Genomic DNA, 13,966 nt, shown 5'->3' with positions numbered 1-13,966 from the left:
ACCACTTTTGCTACCCATTTCAGCTTAAACCATCAATCATTCAGCTATTGTCGTCTTTTTATGGGTTAGATAGAGAGGATCCTCACACGCATGTCAAAGATTTTTTAGAAATTTGTTCAACATTTAGATTTCAAAAAATTTCTGATGAGTCAGTCAAACTTAGATTATTCACTTTTTCATTAAAAGAAAAATCAAAAGCTTGGTTAAATTCCCTTTCCATTGGGTCTATAACCACATGGGATCGACTTTATAATAAATTCTTGTTGAAATTTTTCCTATGTCTAAAACTAATAATCTAAGGAGAGAAATCTCCAAATTTTTTCAAAAAGATAATGAAGATTTTTATGAATGTTGGGAAAGATTTAAAGACTTATTATTAAAATGTCCTCACGAGGAGGAAGGTATGAAGTAAAAGATGAATTAGACTTAAGAACATCCTTCAAAAAATTAACAAGAAAAGTAGAAGCTTTAGCCATTAGCCAAACTATAAATATCCAATGCAAACCAGAAAAGATGTTTGTTCTATATGTTCTAATCCTTGCCATAATGCCCAATCATATCCTTCCTACCATGAGGCCATTTTTTAGGAGGCCAATGCTCTTCATGCTTATGGAAAACCAAATGATAGCCCATTTTTAACTGCATATAATCCAAATTGGAGAAACCATCCAAACATTTCATGGAGACAAAACCAGCCTCCAATGAATCAAGGGCACCAATACAACACACAAAACCAAACTCATGCCTCACAAAATCATCCATATCCTCAACAAAGGAAACCTTCCTTAGAGGATACTTTAAAAAAAATTATGTAATCCACTCAACAAATCCTACAAAACCAGTCTCAATTAATTACCAAACTCGAGACACAAGTAGGACAACTCGCTACTGCTTCAGCTGATAGAGAAAAAGGAACATTTCCTAGTCAACCTATCCAAAATCCAAAAGGCTAATATGAGATACGAAATTCTAGTCATAATGGAGAATTCAAATCAATTTCAACTCTTAGGTCCGGAAAGAATATTGTTAAACCCAAATACATACCCGAGGTTGAAAAAAAAAGAAAAGAGTCAACCTTCTAGTTCTAATGCCAATGACTCTTCAAAGGAGGATACTCCAATCCATTCGTTCATTCCCAAAGCCCCATTCCCACAAATATTACTTCCAATTAAAAAAAGGCGGCCAATATAATGATATCTTAGAAGTTTTTAATCAAGTTAGTATCAATATCCCTTTCTTAGATGCCATTAAACAAATTGCCGCACACTCTAAATTTTTGAAGGATCTTTGTACTGTGAAAAGAAACACTAATGTTTCTAAATATGTGTTTTAACTGAACAAGTTAGTTCCATTAATCAATATAAGAGTCTTGTTAAATATAAAGATCCTAGGTGTCCAACAATTTAATGCATTATTGGTGATCATTTTATTAACAAGACTTTACTTGATTTGGGTGCTAGTGTGAATTTATTATCTTATTCTGTTTATAAACAACTTGGTCTTGGTGAACTAAAACCTACTTATATAACTCTTTAATTGACAGACCGTTCTATGAAAATTCCTAGAGGCATTATAGAAGATGTTTTGATAAAAGTTGATAAATTTTACTTTCTTGTTAACTTCATTGTTCTTGATACTCAACCTGTGGAAAATGTGCATGCTCAAATAACTATCATTTTAGGTAGACCATTCTTACTACATTTAATGCAATCACTAATTGTCGTAATGGTGTTCAAAATTATCTTTTGGAAATTATATTGTTGAATTGAATGTATTTAATATTTCTAAATATGTTGAGTGTGAGGAAGTGCATGAAGTTAACATGATTGACAATATTTGTGAAGAGGGTGGAAATGATTTACTTGACTTTTGTGAAGAACACTTTTGTATGAACTTGCATGTTGATGAGTCTACGGATGATGTGAATGCTTTGATAGAGTTTATACCCTTAAATGATACCAAAGTTGAACCCTTAGAACATGTTAAATCAATTTCTGAGTCTCCAAAGTTAGACCTAAAACCTTTACCAAAAAATTTAAAATATGCTTTTTTAGGGGAGTCTAAAACCTTGTTTGTTATCATAGCATCCGCCTTAGATAGAGAACAGGAAGATAAATTTTTAGACGTCCTTATAAAACATAAGGAAGCCATAGGTTGGACCGTTGGGGACATTAAAGGAATTAGCCCATCCATACTCATGCATAGAATCCATCTAGAAGAGAATCCTAAAACCTCTCGGGAATGTCAAAGAAGGCTAAATCCAAATATGAAAGTAGTTAGAGAAGGGGTCATTAAATTATCAGATATGAGTATCATTTACCCTATTTTTGATAGTCAGTGGGTTAGTCCAATCCAGGTTGTTCCTAAAAATTCAGGGATCACTGTTGTTGAAAATGAGAAAAATTAATTAATCCGTACTCGAGTACAAACTAGGTGGAGAGCGTGCATAGACTATAGAAAGCTAAATAATGTTACTAGAAAAGACCACTTTCCTTTACCATTTATTGATCAAATGCTTGAACGTTTAGTTGGTAATGCATATTATTGCTTTCTTGATGGTTATTCGAGATATAACCAAATCCCCATTGCCCCAGAAGATCAAGAAAATACTACATTTACATGCCTTTTCGGAACTTTTGCCTATCGTCGCATGCATTTTGAATTATGCAATGCACCTGCGACTTTTCAAAGGTGTATGCTTTCAATTTTTTCTGACATGGTTGAATGATTCTTTGAAGTATTTATGGATGATTTTTCTGTGTTTGGAACTTCTTTTGATGAATGTTTGCACCATCTTTCTCTTGTCTTGATTCATTGTAAAGAGAAAAACCTTGTGCTTAATTGGGAAAAATGTCATTTTATGGTTAAAAAGGGAATTGTTTTAAGATATGTCATTTCGTCTGCGGGAATAGAAGTTGATAAAGCTAAAGTTGATCTTATTTCAAAACTTCCCCCACCTAAAACTGTGAAAGAAATTAGATCATTCTTAGGCCATGTCGATTTCTATAGAAGATTTATAAAAGACTTTAGCAAAATTTCTCGACCTTTATACCATTTACTTGGAAATGAAAATGTTTTTGTCTTTGATAATGATTTTCATGTTGCCTTTGATAAATTAAAAAATCTTCTGACTACTGCGCCCATTATTCAACCTCCTGATTGGAAAATACATTTTGAAATAATGTGTGATGCTTCTAATTATGCTATAGGTGTTGTCTTATAATAAAGACTTGAAAAGATATCTCATGTGATATATTATGCTAGTAAAACTTTAAATGATGCTCAATTAAATTACTCTACATCCGAAAAAGAATTTCTTGTTGTTGTTTTTGCATATGAGAAATTTAGGTCATATATGTTAGGATCTAAAATTATTGTCTATTCTAATCATGCTGCATTAAAATATCTATTGCCAAAAAAGGATGATAAATCTCATTTGCTCCGTTGGATCCTTATTTTACAAGAATTTGACTTAGAAATACGTGATAAAAAAGGATCTTAAAATGATTTTGTTGATCATTTGTCTAGGCTCGTTATTGAAAATACTCATGAATGCACTCCTATCACTGAAACATTTCTTGATGAACAATTGATGCATGTTTCTTCCTTGCCTTTGTATATTGATGTTGTTAATTATTTGGTTACTAAAGAAATATCATCTCATTGGTCTAAGCATGATAAATCTAAATTTTATTCTAAGGTGAAAATTTTTATTTGGGATGATCCTTACTTATTTAAATACTGCCCTAGTCAAATAATTAGAAGATGCATTCCAAAATGTGACCAACCTAAAATCATATCTTTTTGTCATTATCATGCATGTGGAGGACATTTTAGTGGTAAGAAAACAACTGCTAAAGTTTTACAATATGGTTTTTTATTGGCCTCCTATCTTTTGTGATACATATATTTATTGTAAAGCTTGTGAGCGTTGTCAAAAGTTAGGAAGTGTGACTAAAAGAAACATGATGTCTTTGATTCCTATTCTTATTATTGATATATTTGATGTTTGGGGCATTGATTTTAGAGACCATTTCCTAACTTTTTTGGTAATCTTTATATTCTCGTTGGAGTTGATTGTGTGTCTAAATGGGTCGAGGCTATTGCATGCCACACTAATGACCACAAAGTTGTGCTTCGATTTTTGAAAGAAAATATATTTTCCCGTTTTGGTTCACCACACGCTATCATTAGTGATAACGGTACACACTTTTGTAATAAAGTCATTTGAATATTTGATGAAACAATATGGCATTACACATAAAGTCTCAACACCATATCACCCACAAACTAGTGGTCAAGATGAAGTGTCTAATAGGAAAGTTAACCACATTTGAGAAAAACTATGAATCCAACTAAGAAAGATTGCTCCTTAAGATTCACTGATGGATTATGGGCATATTGTATCGCGTACAAAATTCCTATTGGCATGTCACCCTACAAAATTGTGTATGGGAAGGTGTAACGACCCAAATTTCCTAATAATGCTTACGGTATTGATTAGGGGCCACGATGGCGAATTATGAAATTATATGATATTTATGTGTATCATTTTGTGATTATGTGAGTTATATCATAATATGACTTAATATGCATGTTTAGGTGTATTAAATATGCATGTGGATCCATTTTTGTTTAATTGGACAATTTTCATAATTTGGCATGTTACGGGTATATTTGGCATATATGTGGTATGTGTGTGGTACTTCATTATTATTTGGTTATGCTTGGGTTACTCAGCACGAGATGATCCTAGGCAAGCTAGTGGAAAAGTCACAACGGGACCCATACTTGACTCGGAGTGAGTCAAGGGGTATTTTGGGTATTTAGCACATTACTGGGATATTGGGTAATGAGAATGATTATTTGATGATAAATTGGGAGTTAGTGAGATCAGGAGGGAATTCTGGGAATTTTGACTATTTTACCCCGGGGGCATTTTTGGGACCCCAAGCATTAGACTTTGCTTGAGGTTGCTTAAGCTTGAAGCAACCTGTCAGAAATAAAAGAATGTTAAGAACGTTCTCTCTCTCTCTCTATCTCTCTCTCTCTTCTATTCCATTTTTTACACCGATCGCATTTTCGAAGGAAACTCGAGTTTTAGGACTCGGATTCAAGTAAGGATTGAGGCATAGCAATTCTAGGGAAGATTAGAAGCTTATTAGCCGGATGATTTAGTTGGGAAACAACTCAATTGGAGGTAATCTAAGTTTTAAGTTTTCAAGTTTTTAAGCTTTGATTGGATTTTATGTTTTGATGAGTTTTTGGATGATTTGGGACATGGGTTTTGATGATTTTGGGTCATTGGGATGTTTGGAAACTTTATTTTTGGGATTTGAAGATGTTTGGATAGCTTTATGGAGGAATTAAAATGAGAAAATGGAGGTTTTCTGGCTGGGTTCGAGGTCGAGCCGCGGCCTTATTCTTGGGCACCTTGGCTCAAGCTTGATGAAGCAGGTGATTGGTGCTACTGGGTTATTTAAGCTGCGGTGCCAGTTAGGAGTGTCGCGGCGCTAATGCAGTCAGAGGAGGGCTTTGGGCCCTGACTTGAGTGGGGTTGCGGCTCTACTGTTTGGGGCCTTGGCTCAAAAGGGGAAAAGAGGCCAAAGTCGGTTTTTAGTCTTGGGAACTTAAACCTAAGGGCTCGGGATCGATCTTACTACCCAGTTTGGTAGGATTCGACGTCCCAAAGGCTAGGACTTGATCTAGAAGTATTTATTTACCCATTTTTTATGGGATTTTATATTATGGTTGTGACTAGGTTATCGTTAGGGGCTTGGAAACTGGATCGTGTTTGTGGCTCATTTATTGGTAACCTATGCTTGGACCAAAGGTAAGAAAACTGCACCCAGTTTGTGATGCATGTGATGCATAAGATACATGTGATTAGGGCATGGCATGAATGTTGAATATGAGATTGATCAAAGCTTGAGTCTCTGTAAATGTGCATGATCATAATTATGCTAGCGAAAGTTGAGTAAGCATGTTGAATGCCTTATATTTGAATATTTGACATATGATATATGTCTGGGTGCATTGCTTACTTGTGAGTGGTACTGACTCATTATTCAGAAACAGCATGGGTCATATAGAATTGACCTATGAGTCAAGAGCGGCATAAGCGTATTGAACACAAAGCCGAAATGATTAGATCTAATCAACATGAGCACTAAATGCTTAACCGACCCCAAGGTCGAAGAAAACTAAAAGCATTGTTCTAGTCTAAAGGCTAGTTACTTAGAGTCAGGGCCAAAAGGCTCAGGTGACTGTAACGTCACGTGGCTTAGGATGCAGAGCCCAAGTGTATGACTCATTAGTCACTTATCTGATTAGGGTGCGGAGCCCAAGGGCGTGACTCATTAGTCAGTTATTTTATTAGGGTGCAGAGCCCAAGTGTGACTCAGTAGTCACTTATCTGATTAGGGTGCAGAGTCCAAGTGTGTGACTCATTGGTCACTTATTCAAAGTTGAACTCAATATTCATCTATACAGGACGCGGAGCTCCGTAATTATTTACTTAGACTTGCTTGAATGCATGAATAGGGCTATTATTGCTAGGCATGCCTATTATGATTCACTGACATGTTATTACCTGTTCATGAGCATATTGAGTTTTCTTGCTAAGCTTCGGCTCACGGGTGCTATGTGGTGCAGGTAAAGGCAAAAGAAAGCTGGACCATCCTTGAGTTGGAGAGCTTAGGTGACGATGTGTACATATGCGACTTCTCGACCACCACGGTCGAGGGTTTAAAGAAGAACTAAGGTTAAACCCTATTTTGTCGCTTAGGTTGGCTGGTTATAAATCTTTTGTTGTAATTAACCTTTAAAAATATATTTTGGGATCCCAATGTATACAGTAAACGTTTTAGTGAAATGTTGTATCTTTAACCAAAAATTTTAACCCTAAACCGTTAATCACTTTTTAAAATGCACAACGTAACGGCCCATTGGTAGTAGGGCGTTACAGAAGGCATGTCACTTGCCTGTTGAATTAGAACATAGAGCCTATTGGGCAATTAAGCAGTTAAATTTTTCTTTAGACAAAGCAGGTGAAAAAAGAAAGCTTCAATTGAATGAGCTAGACGAAATTATGAATGATGCGTATCACTATTCAAAAAAAGTATAAGGATCGTATGAAATTTTAAAATGACAAAAATATTTTGAGAAAATATTTTTCTCCATATCAAATAGTCTTTTATACAACTCTCATTTGCATTTATTCCCGGGAAAGTTATGCTATAGGCGGTCCGATCCTTACATTGTTCGTATTTTTTATCCACATGGAGCTATTGAAATTGAAAATCCTAAAATTGTGATATCTTTAAAGTTAATGGAAACAAATTAAAATTATTTTTAGAATTAATAACTGATGAAGTTGATGAAATCCTCCTTGAGGATCCTATTTACCAAGTTATTTGAGTGCTTGCGATTACTCTTGGTAACTTGTGTTTTATTTGTTTTGTGTGCTTGTTTTCATGTGTTTTACTTTTTGTTAAGTGTTTCTTGCTCTCTTGACAATGCACTACGATGAGGTATGACCATTCTAAACTCTAACATCTTGTAAATTTTAATTTATATTTATATTTTGACACATTGAGGACAATGCTTAAATTAAGTTTGGGGACACTGAGTTTAATAGTTATTTACTATTCATTATGTTGACGTTGGGGGTAGAATTGTGTTAAGTTTGTTTAAAAAAAAAAATCTCTTTTTGCTATATGTTGTTTTTCAATTTTTATTTGTTTCAAATTTTGGTGATAACTTTTCATTTCAATGATAGTAACCTTGATTGAGTATGATTGTAGTTCTCTTAGAAATATGAATATTTCTTTAGTTTTGTTTCTAATTATTGGGTCAATTTTGCTTAAATTATATATATTTCTCATAATAGAACACTTCTAATTTTTATAAGTTTAAATGAAAAATATTTGTTCTTAAAAATATATTCTAGAAAGAATGATTGATTATTTGATTAAATACATAAGCTTAATCTATATTCATAAAAAAAAAAAGTATTTCCTCTATTTTTTTGAGGAAATACTTAAGATATCACCAAGAAAAAAAAAGTGTGTTTTAATTTTCTTTTGTTTGAAGACTAGCAAAACATTAAGTTTGGGGGTGTGATAACTCTACAAAATAGAGTTATTTTACCATATTTTATATGTTAATTGTTGCTTAGTTTTTAAGTAATTAAGTAATGTTGAATTTATTAGTCTTATTGTATTTTTTTAGATTTTTATATGTTTTTATAGATATTTTATAGTAATATGTTGTAGTTTAATTATTTAAAATTATTGTTGTTGGATTAAAAGTTAAAAATGTGATTTTATTGATCTTAAATGTCAAAGTAAATTAAGTTTTGATTAGTATTTTCATGGAACTAATGTTGTATATTTTATTATTGAAAATTTTAGTATATGTTTATTTTGTAGGGAATATGGTGCATTTTCGCTCTTTAATAGCAAGAAAAGAAAAGATTGAAAGAAGTGGCGAAAATGAGAAACTTAGGCCAAAATTGACATAAGTGCTCAGCCCAACCGCACAGCCCAAGGAAGCGAGGCCCATGACATCAACTCCAGCAGCCCAACTGCTCGCCTTCTCGGCCTGGGCTTTTCTCCACCAAACCAGGCCCGCTAGCTCCTCAGCCCAGCTCCACGACCCAGCCGCTTAGGCCTTCTCCTCACACGAGCCCGCCTGCCTCCAACCTTCAGCCCAACCATCTTCCCATGAACCCCTTCCCCTCTGCCAGGCCCATGTATGGCCCAGAAGCCAACCAGCCACTTGCCCCTCTTCTCTTGAGCCGCCAATGGTCTCCTTCTCCCACAATGTCCAAAAATGTCAATTTTTTACCCAACTTTTCTACATGTTTTACTACAAAATTAATCATTACACCCCAAATTTCACCTCCACATCTTTTTTTACACTAATTATGTCATATTAATCTTCATTAATATAAATTGATTATTTTAAATACTTTATTTTGGCTATAAATAGGTAGTTTCAAGAGCATTTTGGGTGTGCTTAATTTTTGGTAACTATCATCTTTTCTACACTTTCTCTCTACCATTCTCTTCTCAATTTTAGTGTTTTTCAAGAGAATTTTCAAGTATGTATCTCTTTTGTATTGTAATTTCTACTCTAGTTAGGAGTTTTTAATCATTTTAAGATTATTAAGGTGATGATGAAGCTATGTAACTAGATAATATTTCTTTTGTTGTTGATTTCTTATTTTGTGCAATAAAGTCTATGGATTTTCTTTTTCAAATATCTTCTTTCATCTTTAATATTTTGTATTTTTTACTGTTGGAACATATTTACACTTTGTTTGTCATTTGTGCAAAATCATAATATTCTTTGATTAAGGTGTGTCATTAGATTGAGCACATCCAAGCTTAGAACAAAAATATTATGTTTTGCCTTATAAGTAATGTTCTTTGATTTTTTTTTTTTTTTGTTATTTCATTAGATTGATTCACACTAAATACTTTGAAATTATAATTTTAAAAGTGAAGATAAATCCTATATTTCTATATTAATTTGTGCTTAAATAGAAAATCTAATTTGATAAAAGTGATAGTTTGATTAATTTCTACTATCTATAAAACTTGGAAATTAATATACTTATAAATATTATTAAACTTAAATTTTGGGGATTCTAATACCTTAATAATCTCTCTTTTACAACTTGTTTACGAATTATAATTTGTTTATTTTTCTTGTCTTAAATATCTTTATTTTCTATTAACCAAAACCAAATTAACCAAAACCATTAGAATCCAAGCTTCAAATCATCCAAAAACTCATCAAAATATAACATCCAATTCAAGCTTAAAAATTCAAAAACTCAAAACTTAAAACTTGGATTACCTCTGATTGAGTTGTTTCCCAACTAAATCATCCGGCTAAAATGCTTCTTATCTTCCCTAGAATCGCTATGCCTCGATCCTTGTCTGAATCCGAGTCCTAAAACTCAAGTTTCCTTCGAAAATGTAATCGGTGTCAAAAAGCGAACGGGAGAGAGAGAGAACGTACTGAACGTTCTTTTTATGTTTCTGATAGGTTACTTCAAGCTTAAGTAACCTTAAGCAAATCCTAATGCTCGAGGTCCCAAAAATGCCCCCGGGGGTAAAATAGTCAAAATTCCCATAATTTCCCCCTGATCTCACTAACTCCCAATATATCATCAAATAGTTATTCCAATTACCCAATATCCCGGTAATGTGCTAAATACCCCTTGAACTACTCGAGTCAAGTATGGATCTCGTTGTGACTTTCCCACTAGCTTGCCTCCTACGATCGTCTCATGTTGTGTAACCCAAGCATAACCAAATAATAATGAAGCACCACACACATACCACATATATGCCAAATATACCCAAAATGGCCAAAATATGAAAATTGTCCAATTGAACATAAATGGGCCCACATGTATATTTAATACTGTTACACCCAGATTTCGAGCTATGTTAAATATGACCTCGAAAGTTGGATTCGCAAACAAGTGGACTCTTAAGGTTGGAAATATGCTCCAGGATTAAATATCGAGCCTGCAGGACATAGACGACCTCGAGTATGGTGACCTCGAAGTATTCATGATCTCGAAAGATAGCTCCGGGGACGCTCTCATCTTCAGGGGTGACCTCGGATCAGGGGTCCCGAGCTCGACGCACATACGATCTCGAAAGTCATGTGGCCTCGGGAGATGTTTCTAGCTCGATAGATGACGGGAAACCTGGGAAGCTAAAGCCTTAGAGATACGTGGTAACCACCTTGAATATCTACAAGTGTTATAAATACGAGATGTAATCCTCATTTATTATTGTAAATCCCCTAGAATCGTGGGATATTGTTTGGTCAGTTATACGTCCCCTGGTCTTCAGGGGATGTTTCCTTTTATATCTGATTATAGGCATTTAAAGCCATTTATTTGATTTACACAAAAAGAGTAACTACCCAAAATATGTAGGATAGTATACTTCGATCTTCTCTATAAATAGAGAGGCCATGCACCATTGTAAAGGACCGAAATTCTGAACCTTGAGAGAAAACTCTGAAGAATTCATGCTTAAAGAATTTTCAGAGATAATCTTGAGTTTAATAACAGAGACTCATGGACTAGGCAGATTTAACTGCTGAACCACGTAAAAATCGTGTGTTTATATTGTCTTATTTCAATTGGCTATTATCAGTTATTGTTTATGTGCTCTTCTTTCACTGTTTGACGAAAAACGGCATCAACAAATACACCTAAACATGCATATGTAGTCATATTATAATATAACTCACATAATCACATATTCGCATAATAATACACACAAATATCATATAATTATATAATTCCATAATTTGCCATCCTACCCCCCTAATCAAGGCCCTAAGCTTTATTAGGAAATTTGGGTCATTACAAATATCCCCTCCTTACAGAAATTTCGTCCTCGAAGTTTATCTGAATTGCCCGGAATATAAATTATGCATATCTGATTCTAGTTTCCAGGTCGCTCCCTCGATCCCACTGATTCTGTATCTGTATAATACCTTAACCAAAGGTGTATCTTTGTTTTCCAAACTCTGTTCTTTCTGTCTCATATCTGGATTGGCTATTCCTCATAGGATAAATTAGCCTCTTATTCCAGATTCTCCTAACTCAACACATGAGTTTCATCTAACACATGTTTCCTCAACATGGAAATATGAATTACATTGTATACGTCCGACAGTGCTGAAGATAAGGCCAATCCATAAGCAATATGACCGATCCTTTCCAGAATTTCAAACAATCCTTACTAATCTATGGTTTAACTTGCTCTTATTTTCCCACCCCATTCCATGGTGACATTCTAGAATGATATAGTCTTCCACGTGGAGCTCCATGTTCCTGCATTTCAAATCATCGTAACTTTTCAATTTACTCTGAGAAGTGAGCATCCAAGCTCTACCCTTTTCAATAACTTCAATGGTCCTTTAAACCACCTTAGGTTCCAAATATAACATCTCGCCCATCTCATCCAAATGAATGGGCGACAAACATTCTCTACCATATAGCATCTCATAAGGTGCCCTTCCAATAACCGGGTAACTCTCTCTCTGATTTACCATCAGTCTGAGGATAATAAACTGTACTAAAGTCCAACTGTATATTCATCGCCTTCTACAACCTTTCCCAAGACTTGGAAGTAAAAGCAGAGTCTTAATCTAATAAGATAGACCTCAAATTCCATGAAGGCGTACTATCTCTGTAATGACTCAACTACTCTAGACTTTGGACCATTAATGACTACAATACATAGACACTAATCTTTAATAAAACTCACAAGTGAAATAATCATAACTTCATTAAAACTTGTAAGACAAATGTTAAACTACATAAAATTTAAAGTAGGATATGGGATCCCATTGTTTTTAAAATAAAAACATAACATAAGTTTAAATAAATGGATTACAAAATAAAGTGCAGAAAATACATATAAAGCACCATTTTTAAGAGACTAAGAAGCGACTTCGTCCTCGAATCGAATGCTTAATCTACCGATTCCATCCTGCCTCAATACACAACCCCCAAGCTGCCAAGAACCTTACCGCCACCATAGCTATTTTCCTGCACATATAAACATAAAGGAATGAGCCTAATGCCCAACAAGGAAAATCTAACACATAATCATACACATAAAATTCATATCATAACATATACTAAAACATATACCATAAACATACATATGTCATGTACTACTATAATGGCCATTACTACTTGGGGCTCGTAAACTAAACAAGTCATATGCCCATTAGATTTGTGGGGCTTGCTAGCTAAGCAAGTCATATGCCCATAAATTTATTGGGGCTTGTTAGTTATACAAGTCATATGACCAAGTCTACAAACATACATAATATAACATAAATCATAAGATAACATATAACATATAAAATCCTATCCTATTTTCCTTACCAATATACCGGGATATGTGAATAGAATTGGGACTTTGGAACACTCCTAAAAATCATCATAGAAGGGTGAGTATACTAAAGAAAAAGGGATGAAAAGAATGGACGAACTATACAATCGAGAATATACTTACCAAAAATCTTACGTTCAAGATCTTAGATTTCCTAACCAAGAATAAAGAATAGAGTTGGGATTTTGAGTAGAAAACTATAAGAATAACACATAAATGAACTAGAATAATGAATACCTTGCAGGCTCCTATCACCGAACTACACCTCGAACCGAAAAATACTATGAACCTTACTTCCCGAGTGTTTATTAAGCTTATAAAGTTAAAGCTTATATTCCCAACCCAAGTGTTTAAGCACTCAAAAATAACCTAGCAACTTGCAGACTCTGAACGTAGCTTGATGAATGAATAAATGGCTGGGTACTAGGTCCTATTTATAGAGTTCAAGAATGAAAAGATCTTCATTTAACTTTAATAAAATAATGGCTTTTTAAGTGAAAAATATTTGAATTATCATTCAGCAGAGGCTGAAGACTCGGTCAGAAAGATGCTGGACTTATCAAGAGGTTAAAGATTAAAATGAGCTCGGTTTTAAAAACATTCAAAAATCCTTCAAATGAGCCGATATATCGCCCCTAGTAGGCGATATATCGCCTGGGCTAATATGCCCGAGGCTCGTCGAGGTGGCCGTGCAAAGTTACGTGTTTTTCGTATCCCCGTATGGCGACATATCGCCCCCTATAGCTGCGATATATCGGCATACGCTAAAATATTAAACACGTAATTACAATTTTTCAGCCTAATTTGAATTGAGGAAACAACCTTGACTAAGTCCTCTAATGATTTCAAAGCTGCTGACAGACCCTAGAATATTCAAATATTACTCTTAATAGTTTATTCCTCAAAATACTTAATTATTCAATAAACATACATATGACAAGTGTTACTATCTTATTGGGTCTATTTAAACCTCATAATATAATAAATATCATCATCAATATCAGTCATATTAATCAAAC

General features: G+C 34.1%; 1 non-coding gene across 1 annotated transcript; it reads right to left on the bottom strand.

Annotated features, from left to right (window-relative positions):
- Positions 1-292: 292 nt before the first annotated feature.
- On the bottom strand, positions 293-395 carry LOC133820318 (small nucleolar RNA R71). Its single transcript, XR_009886736.1, has one exon. It is a non-coding gene; the product is annotated as a small nucleolar RNA R71 (small nucleolar RNA).
- Between the last annotated feature and the right edge of the window lie 13,571 nt (positions 396-13,966).

Source organism: Humulus lupulus, chromosome 2 (assembly GCF_963169125.1).
Source record: "Humulus lupulus chromosome 2, drHumLupu1.1, whole genome shotgun sequence".
In the NCBI taxonomy this organism is placed as follows: Eukaryota; Viridiplantae; Streptophyta; class Magnoliopsida; order Rosales; family Cannabaceae; genus Humulus; species Humulus lupulus.
The sequence above is the reverse complement of the archived record's forward strand: the minus strand, read 5'-3'. Positions and strand labels throughout refer to the sequence as shown.